The sequence below is a fragment of the Quercus suber genome, unplaced genomic scaffold (assembly GCF_002906115.3).
Source record: "Quercus suber isolate HL8 unplaced genomic scaffold, Cork oak 2.0 scaffold_459, whole genome shotgun sequence".
Classification (NCBI taxonomy): Eukaryota; Viridiplantae; Streptophyta; class Magnoliopsida; order Fagales; family Fagaceae; genus Quercus; species Quercus suber.
This window is the reverse complement of record NW_027069910.1, coordinates 119,347-130,028: the sequence shown is the minus strand read 5'-3', so window position 1 is coordinate 130,028 and position 10,682 is coordinate 119,347. Positions and strand designations below refer to the sequence as shown.

General features: G+C 37.8%; 1 pseudogene; it reads right to left on the bottom strand.

Moving 5' to 3' along the window:
* The window catches only part of LOC112037173 (sugar transporter ERD6-like 5), a 26,069-nt pseudogene extending 21,757 nt beyond the window's left edge, over positions 1 to 4,312 (bottom strand).
* Between the last annotated feature and the right edge of the window lie 6,370 nt (positions 4,313 to 10,682).

Here is a 10,682-nt window from a genome sequence, read left to right as displayed (position 1 = left end):
ACTGCAATATGCAGTTTCCATATCAAGGAATGCCTTTTTGACTGAAAGGGCAAGATAAAAATTAACAGTATTTTTCAATTAATTATCTTGTACCATTGACAAATTTGGAACACCCACAGAAATGGTACTGATAGCATTAGTATAAAGATATCACTTGAATACAAATTTGCAATTTTCTAGGAGTAATACTTCTCCTCTCACATGAGAAGCAGAATAATTATCCTGTTTCCTATTTTTATAAAGTTACAAGCTTGATAGTTACAGGTCTTAATTATTACCATTCAATAAGAGCACATGACAAATATCTCTCTCAATAAATATTCTTTTAAAGTCAGAATCTCCCTGGTGCTACAGACACAGAGAATTTCTTTTCCACTATTCTTTGCTCAGTCTGTATTCCAAGAAAGCAAATGTGGAGAAAAAACTAGTGACAAAGCCCCTAACTGTAAAACAAGAGCAAGGCCGGCCCAAGGCCTAGGCCTAAGGCCCCACCCCAAATAAAATTCTCCTTAGGGAAAAAGGCCCCACTTCCAATGACTAATGGCCCAAATTTTTATAAAATATATATATATATATATATATTTTAAAGGTTGTGCATTTTTTTATTAGTGACGATAAGTATACTATAAATTTTACGATTAGCTAACAAATTGCCATGTTACTAATCACAAAAAAGTGATTTAAATATTCATTAGTTAGGTATTGATGAATTTCATCATTAAGAGTCAATATCACATCATATTGTAAACATCTTATAATGCTTTAAACACATTTTTCCTTTTCATTTCTATTAAGACTCTTAATGTACGAGATCAATAGAACCCTAACCCAATTGAAACTCTAAAATGTTTCAAAAAAATATTGCAAATGTGTTAAATCATCAATTATAGATTAATCTCCCCTAATAGTCTGAGACTTTAATTTTTGTAAATTGATATCCTACAATGCCACACACTAAATAATATTTATATCCCTTTTTTAAAAAGAAGAAATAAAATTAAAAATTAGATTTTAACTTTACTTAACTATGAATTGTTGTATATCCAAAATAAAGTATTTTTTTAATCATAATATATTTTTATTTTTATTTTATTAATATTTATGGTTAAACTATGATATTCAATTCTCTATATGAAATTAACATTAGTTTAGTTGGTCAAATTATGTATTTAATGTATCAAATTAACCTAGATTTGATTAGTATTGAATACTTTTGCTTAATTAAAATTTACATATTAAAAAATGTACATAAATTTTTCGCCTTAGACCCCAAATAATGTTGGGCCGCCCCTGAACAAGAGCTTGAAAATATATGCAATAGCAATAACCATGGTGGTAGTGACATTGGTAATAGTAGCAGTGTTAGTGCTGTTGTTAGGCTAAGTGATTCCAGTGGCATAGTTATTCTCATTATCAGCACCTTTGTGGTTTCTTGCAGTTCCTTCCTCGAAAAATTCTTAATTAAGTACTCTCAGAATATGGAGAAATGATATTCTCTTTTCTCACATTCATGGTGGACTCTACCATAAAATTTAATAAATGGACTCTATTATGAATGTGAGAGAAGAGAGCATTATTTTCCATGCTTTGAAAGTACCTAAGAATTACTCTCATTCACTGGTGGTCGTGTTGTAAGCACAATTATTGGCATTCAGATCAATAAAACTAAAATTCTTGGGACATGGGACAACCATATTTTGTCCACTTTAGCATGCTCAACAACTGTGGGAGCTTAAGGCGAAAATTTTAATTAGACCTTTTTATTTAAATATTAATTAAATAATATTTATTGAATTTTTTTATTTTTTATTTAAAATCCATTTTTCTTACTTTTTGAGATGCAAAATTACTAATTAAAATTTTGTATTTAAGTTCTTCTAAAAATTAATTTATTAAATGGTTTAATAATTTAGTATTACTATAATACAAATGGGTTGATATGATATATATCAAATTATCAATTGGTGTGATAACTTATAGTAAATTAGTAATAATTGATAAAGTAAAAGTAAAAGATACGGTACAATGAGTGGGATAGCGTGTGCCTATGTGTGTACAGTGTAACAGTGGTTGAGTTAGGGTCTGTTTGAGATTCGATTATTTTACTGAAACTGAAAACTTTTTGCTAAAAGTATTGTAGATAAAGGTAAAAGTTAGTTGAAATAATGCAGTGAGACCCATGAATAGTACCAAAAAGTACAGTGAGACCTATGAATAGTAGTAAAAAATTAGCTGAATAGTAAAATAAGCTGGCTTTTTAAGCTGGAGCCAAATGCACACTGGTGTGTTTAGATACCGTTTATTGCTGAAAACTGAAATCTTATTATTCAAAACACTGTAACAAAATAATTTTTAAATATGAATAGTGTCGTGTGAGACTCAAAAAATTGTCTGATCTGCTGTATGCATAGTTGTCATTGGTCCCACTGTTTAAAACGCCTAACTCTAAACGCCGACCATTCTAAGCTCTATCCAAACGTAGTTTTAGTGCTCGTTGGGCTTGGGCTGAAAACCCAGCGCGTTGCGTTTGACCTTTTTTTTTTTTTTTTTTTTTTTTTTTTTTTTTCTTTGGCACTTGTTTGAGAGACAAACACGGCTATTGTTCATGCACTATTCATGAACAGTAGTCGCAAAGTTTGACTTTTTTCACTTTTCAACACAAATTTTACAGTTCACAGACTCACAAATTTCACTTTTCAGTAACTTTTTTATTAAAAATGGATCTCACGGTACTATTCACATATTTAAAAATTATTTTGCGACAGTATTTTTCAATTTTCAGTTTTCAGTCTTCAACTGTATCTAAATGGACTCTTAGTGTCTTTAGTGATAATGTGTGGGGCCTGTGGATTGGGCTATATTGCTATTAGCTAATATGTAGCGTGCAGTGTGCTGTCTTATCAACTGTGCAATGGGTAGTGTGCAAATTAAAAAAAAAAAAAAAGAATAAAATGCCAACACTTATCGGTTATCACAAGCCATACCATTCCATCTTCATGAAAATTTCGGAAAGTGAGAGAGGTTACCTCAGATTGCTATGCCCACACACAGCAGCAGCATACACCGTCCACCACTGTGAAGGTAGTGAAGCAATTGCAAAGAATGATTGAATGAAAGAAAACTTATAAAAAAAAGATCAAGGATTCAAGATGAAGAAAAGAAAGGTGAGACTATAGATGGAGAGACAGGGAGATTGTCTGGTATTAATTTTGATTTTGAAATATATCAAGATATTTTTTTTTTTTGGAGAACAAATACACACACGGGAGAGGGAAATGAGTTCTAACACAAAGGCAAACTACAACTCCACTCAAAAAACATGGTAACTTTTAAATGAGGGTGGGGAAGTTAAAAAAAAAAAAAAAAAAAAAAATCCTCAATTCTTCTGTTGCATTTCTGCAGTTGCATGTGTGAGTGTGTGTTCACAATTTATAGCAATGAACTGAATAAACTAGTTACGAACCTCAGCCGTAGAAAGGCCCAAATCAGCTATAATTCCTGATTCAGCAGGTGCTGAATACCCCACCTGCAAAGCAATCACAAAGCAGAATTTCATTAATACATATATGCCGAAACTACAATTTGATTTGAACTCATTATTCATTACCGTGAGTTACTTGGTGATCAGAAAATATAAGGGAAATTACACTTTTCTAACTCTAAATTATATATCATTTTATACTTTACAACATTAAACTACAATATGCACGATCGGCCTCCTAAACTAAAACTTGTGTTAACACTTGACCTCACTACATTACTTTTTCAATTAAGTCAAACAAAAGGTATCTATTTTGGAAGGAATTGTAAATTGATTTTTTAATACCAAATTACGTTAGACTTAACCCCAAAGTAGACAATAGAGGGTTAAATGTTATAGTATTATAAACTTTGAGAAGTCAATGATGCATTCCGATATTTCGGGAACATGGTGTAAAATGAGGTATACAACATGTAGGTTCTCCAGAGGCTGTATATCAATTGTCCTTACCACAAATCCACCAGTGAAGGCGCTACAAGCAGTGACAAAGGCACTAAGAAGAAGAACAGCGGTGACACCACTTGCACTTGCACTTGCACTTGCACTTGCACTTGCACTTGCGCTTGCACCAGCATCATTGGAACCAAAGCCATTGCTAATTCTGATAATACCAGGCTGTTGTGTAACTAGCAGAGACTTTGCTAGTTCCTCGTCTTCCATATGTTGCTATTTTATCAGAGACAGAGAGATAGAGATAAACTAATTAAGATACTGTAAATTTGACGAACATGGTTGTGTTTACTGTTGGCTGTTGAATTTGATGCAGGAGAAAAGTTGGTTGACTGTCGGGTTAACTGTCATTCTTTCAATCATGTGCATCTTTTGCTAATTGATGGTGGGGTCACGTTATTTGATTTGTTAAAAATGTCCTCGTTATGTAAATTAAGACGTGAAGTACAATTTATATGACATGACATGGGCTGCTTTTTAGGTATGTTGTGTTGGATTATTTTGATAAAAATATTAAAATTTATTTTCTCAAGTGAATTGATTAAATTAATTTTTATCCTTTAATGGCTATATCAATTTCTTTGTTATTGTTGAAACTAAATTATAATGTTTCATCAAGCCAGGATCAGACATATCTTTCGGGAAGCAAATTGGGGAGCGGATTATCTCGCCAAAGGAGGCTGCTCCTTTGCTGGGACTTTCGCTGTTTTAGACTTTCCTTATTCGAAACAACTTTGTAATATTTTAAATTCGGATGCTTCAAGGTTGTATTTCTTAAGGCTTATGGCCAATACTTCGCCTTTTATGGCTAGTTTATATTAATGCAATTTACCCCCCCTTTCAACCAAAATAAATAAATTAATTAAATTATAATAATAATTTCAAATGCGCCATTTTTTATTTCTTAATGATATTGACTAAATAAAATTTGGACTAAATTTAGTTACAAAATTAGTTGTAGTATTAGGTTATAACATTAATAAAATAAGCATTACTACATATTTTAAAATCTAACTATTGAATTACATGCTCTTTACGTTTTTAATACACATTTCAAATTTTGTGTCAATTGAATATTATTTACAATATGATCTATAAACTTGTATTTTATGCATAATATTAATACAACCATACTTTCTACACAATATATTTTTGGGTTAAAAAAAAAGTACTATTAAGAGTTTCCTATCTTACAAGCCATGTAAGCTTACATGAATAATCAACAAAAGTGGTTGGGTTGTTGTATCCCATGGGAGCACGCATAATGTTGTTAGTCTACTACACTAAAAATTTCATAAATGTGTATATCGTCTCAAAACAGTGAGGGTTTTGTGGTTGTGTTGATTTTTTAGTTGGAATGATTTGATTTTATGGTTGGGTTTATCTCATATTTGGATATGGAATGGGTCATGGTGGTTGAATTTTTATGGTTTTTTTTTTTTTTTAGTGGTGGTGGTAGTGGTTGGCAGTAGGTTGTGGGTTTTTTTTTTTTAACGATGGTGGTTGTGGTGGTTAGTGGCAATGGGTGTGGCGGTGAAGAAAAGAAAGAGAGAGAGAAGAAGATAGATAAAAAGGAGTGAGTAAAAATTAAACAAGAATAAGAATAATATTTAATAAAATGGTAAAAAAATAGAGAATTTTATGCAAGGTGTATTGTAAAGGGATTTTTTTTTTTTTTTTTTTGAGAAACAAACACACACACAAGGGAGAGGGAAAGAGTTTTAACATAAATGTACACCACAACTCCACTCAAAAGCCATGGTAACTTTTGAGGGAGGATGTGGCAAGTTATACTACATACAACACACTTTCTTAAGCAATGTGAGACAATTATCCATTCTTTTTTTGAGAAACAAACACGTAAAGAGATGTGTTAAAATAGTTAAAGTAGGTTTTTGAGTTAGTAAAAACTAAATTTTTGACAATTTTGCTATGAATGCTCTTACAAAGTGTTGTTCCTAAGAACAATAATTGATAAATAAATAATCTTCAAATAAACATTTAAATAATAACATATCACATAAATTAGAATATACTATAAGATTAGAGAGTAGCATAGAGATTTTACCTTGATGATACTCTAAATTAATCTCATAACAAGAAGTAATTTACTATCAATTCATATATGTTTTTAGATGGCGGGATTGAGGCGTGGACCATGTCACTGTTTTGAGACGATATACACATTTATGAAATTTTTAGTGTAGTAGACTAACAACATTATGCGTGCTCCCATGGGATACAACAACCCAACCACTTTTGTTGATTATTCATGTAAGCTTACATGGCTTGTAAGATAGGAAACTCTTAATAGTACTTTTTTTTTAACCCAAAAATATATTGTGTAGAAAGTATGGTTGTATTAATATTATGCATAAAATACAAGTNGTTTTTTTTTTTTTTGGTTTTGTAGCTAAAATCATTTGTTTCTTATGACAATCTTAGAAAAATATCCATAAAAATTTAATGCACCATCTATATATAATTTTAATGGATACATCAAATATATGTATTTACCTTATTTATACTCTCTTTTTTTTATAAGTTATTTATACTCTTTTAAATTACATATGCACAAATTAATTTAGGTTTCTATAGTTTAGGTTATTATATATACTAGTCAATAATTCATGCAATGCACATGTATTTTTCTTATTATTTATCTTAGAATAATAGAGAAAAAAGCAAAATAAATAAAGAAGTAGATAATAATAATTTTTTCTCTAATAATAATAATAATAATTTATTTCTTACATTTCATTGAACGTATTGTGGGGCCTGAGAACTTGGCAACCTCAGCCCACTTTACATCCGGCCCAAGGACCATGCCGAGGAGGAAGGAACGTCCGAGGATGAAGGGTGAAAGTCTGAGTTGCTAGGAACCCTGCCGAGGATGACCTTACCCTCGGCCAACCGAGACCAACACTAAGTGGAGGAGCAAGTCCAGAATAAGCTGTCACCTCCACACTAAATGTGCTCACCTAACCCCCTGGCGGCACTAATGGAGATGTGACCTTTGGATAGGGCAGTCTTGGTTGCTGCAACTCACATGAGTGCTGGTAAAGCAGCTGATGGGATGGGCAGTCAAAAGGGAGGGGCATAGATGATCAACAAGTGGAAGAGAAAGATTGTGAAAAAATGGCTATATAAGGGGAAGAAATAGATCAACTAGGAGGGTTCTTTTCCCTGGACGATCCCTTGGGAGAGAGGGAGACCACTGTCAAGCTCCTCGGACCGGTTCCGAGGACACACCTTGGAGGGTAATCTTGGCCTGCCAGCCTTCGATGGAGGTGAATGCCAGATTGGGCGTTGTTCGCATGCCAGGGCCTAGTTTTTGAACCCGCTTTCTACAAATTCATTGTACTGGGCTAATTGAGCTTGAATCTACTCTCTCAACGGTAGAAGTGCTCAAACCCGGTCCCTACAATTGGCGCCATCTGTGGGAAGAACTAGTGTGTTAGCAAGCGCAACGGTCAATGATTCCCCCGTTGGGGGCTTGCGCGAGGTTAGGCAGTTTTTCATCACCACCGACGACACCGATCCTGAATCCCATCAACAAAAAAAAAAAGGGAAAGAAGGAACAACAAACAATGACGCGTTTGCACAAGAAATAATCATTGCAGAAAAGCAGAAGATTCAGAGAAAAAGAAAGGGTAATAAACATTGCAACATTTTATTAAACAGAAAATAAATACATGATACAAACAGAGACTTAGACAGGCTTGTTTTAAAGCTAATTCTACAAACAAAGGCTCAAACAGGCCTATTCTAAAGCTAACCCTAGAAGGGAGGGCTGAGGCAGGCTTGTTTTAAGGCTACCAACAACCCCCAGGCCAATGCGAATGGTGCCGGCGCGAAGAGAGGAGCAGGTGCAAGAGCGCCTGATGGCCCCTCCCCATGATGTTCCCTTGATGCTCTCCCAACCCCATGGTGATTAACCATTAGAGGCGGCAACACCCGGGTACCAGACATGACGTAATCTTACGAGCCTCCACCGGAGGGTAGGCTAGGCACAAGTCACTACCAGCTTGAGGGGCAGGCATAGACGCGCACCAAAAAAAGGCGTTATGTACTTCATGGACCTCCCTCCTGACTGCCATGCACGACACCATCAAGATGACGCCTAAACCTTGCCGCACCGAAAGTCTGACGTGAACTACAACCACAACGGCTCTCAATCGAAGGAGGAGGACCTTTGGCATGCATGCCCTCACCCTCATCCAGAGCCATCCCATTCCTCCAAACTCTGATCACAATCTTGGGAAAGTTATTGAATGGGCTCGGAGGGCTGAAGGGCCATGTTTCTTGTTTAACTAGAGGGTTCGTGGAGTGTGGAAGGACGATTCCCCCAGAAAGCCTTATATAGAAGGCGAAGGTTAGTGGGAATTGGTCCACACGAAATTCGAAAGAAGAATTATCAACGACATTAATCCTAACTGAATTCCAAAGAAGCCATCAACCGCTGGATCTGCATTGATCCATAAGGATATTAATGAGAGCGCACCTTGCGCATCGAAGCATCAAGCGCGGAACACGAACAGTCATAAGACGCCTCGTGATTGAGGAGGGCGAAAACTTGGAGTGAAGGAGGGGCTACTGCCATGCGTGAGGATAGAAATCCGAGCCACCCCTGTCCAGGGCAATGCGGGGTCAAGGGTTCGGTCTGAGGAATAGCCCACTTCCAGCAAAGCAAGGCCGAGGTCGTCATCACGCCAAAAACAAACTTCCCAGCACGGGGGACAAATTCCTTCACTTCAAGCAGAAGAACACCTGGGTACTAGGCTGAACCAAGGTCTTTCACGGTCCTCGAACCCAAACCTTCGGTGAAACTAGTTACTTATAGAAGAGCACCTGGGTACTAAGCTGAACCAAGGTCTTCCACAGTCCTCGAACCCAAACCTTCAGTGAAACTAGTTACTTACAGAAAAACACCTGGGTACTAGGATGAACCAAAGTCTTCCACAGTCCTCGGACCCAAACCTTCGGTGAAGCTAGTTACTTACAGAAGAACACTTGGGTACTAGACTGAACCAAGGTCTTGCATAGTCCAAGGACTCAAGCCTATGGGGAAACTAGTTATTTACAGAAGAATATAAGCGCTAGATTGAACCAAGGTCTTGCATGGTCCAAGGACTCAAGCCTATGGGGAAACTAGTTACATACAGAAGGACACTTGGGTAATAAACTGAACCAAGGTCTTGCATGGTCTAAGGACTCAAGCCTATGGGGAAACTAGTTACTTACAGAAGAACATAAGCGTTAGGCAGAACCAAGGTCTTGCATGGTCCTCAAACTCAAGCTTATGGGGAAACTAACCACTGCAAGGAAAACCTGGGGGTTAGGCCGAGCCAAGGTATTGCGTGGTTCTTGAACTCAAACCTAAGGGAAAACTAGCTACTTAGAGGAGAACAAAAGCGTTGGATAGAACCATGATATTGAGCAAAGCATTAAAATACGACAAGTGAAAGGAAGCATCATTCAAAGAACTAAAAACAAACGATTGGATATATTACACAAAAAATAGTTTCGTTACAATGTCACCAAGACAAAAAGGAAAAATGAAAAGAAAGCGGGATCAGGATGGCCCTAGCCGTCAACACAGGATAGCCCGACGAGAGGGCCTAATTCCCTAACTCGGGAGACAGCTTGTCCTGAGGAGTCTTCCGGAGGGCTTTGACTGGTGCCTCGGGATCCTGGCTCGAAGGGGCTACTTCAGAGGACCCTCACCCAACAAGAGGGATCTAAAGGGCAGCAAGCATAGCTTGGGAGTTAGCAGAAGGCTTCACCGCATCCTGGGGCGCTTCTTGGCTACCAGTCCCTGCCCCCTCCAATGTTCCGTGGCGCTCGGTCTCCTCAACAGGCTTATCAACTAAAGTTGAGTCCTCGCAGCACTGGCCCGGCCTTCATCTGTCGCTTGTAAGGTGAAGCCTGCCTTAGGAGCGACAGGGACAAGCTCGCGAATTGCAAAGGGGTAATACACCCTGTCGGCCCTCTTGAGCTCGAATAAGGCCTCGACCCCCGCTTGGTTGAGAGCCTCACTCCAGGTCTGGGAGCAGTAGCGTCTGCATACTTCAGGCACTTGAGCCTTAAGGGTAGCCTCGGTCTTAGCCACCCTCTCAACAAAGGCTATCTTAAGGGTATTCGCAGCATTCAAGTACTTGTTACGCTCCTGGTCCAGAGCTTTACCCTGGCTATCGACCTCCTTGTCCAGCCTAAAAGTGGCCTAGATAGCCTGCCAGCCAAAGCAAGTACACTGTAAGTTGGGGACTAAGCAATAAAATTCAAACAAGGGAACAGGTCTCAAAAGTCTTACCATGCCTAGATACCTCTTAAGGTTACGGGCAACTTCTTGCCTCCTCATACCCCTCAGCTCGGCCATGTCGATGGGGAGAAGGAGGGACCTCTCTAGGGTATCGGCTACGCGAGCCCCCTTGCCCCCTCGGAATTCCCTGAGAGTGGCATCGTCTATCAAAGGCTTCCCATGAAGCATGGCAACAGGCAGCTAGGCCTAGGGCTCGGACCGCTGGACGACCTCTTTCCCCTTACTCTGACCACCAATCCTCAGCTGCTTGGAAGGTCGACGGGCTTCATGTTCCTCTTGGGAGGAATGAGATCTCCCCCCGTCCACAGGGTCTTTGCCCTTGGAAGGCCTCTTCCTCTTCAGGTCGGTGGACTCGAGCCGAGGGTCCAA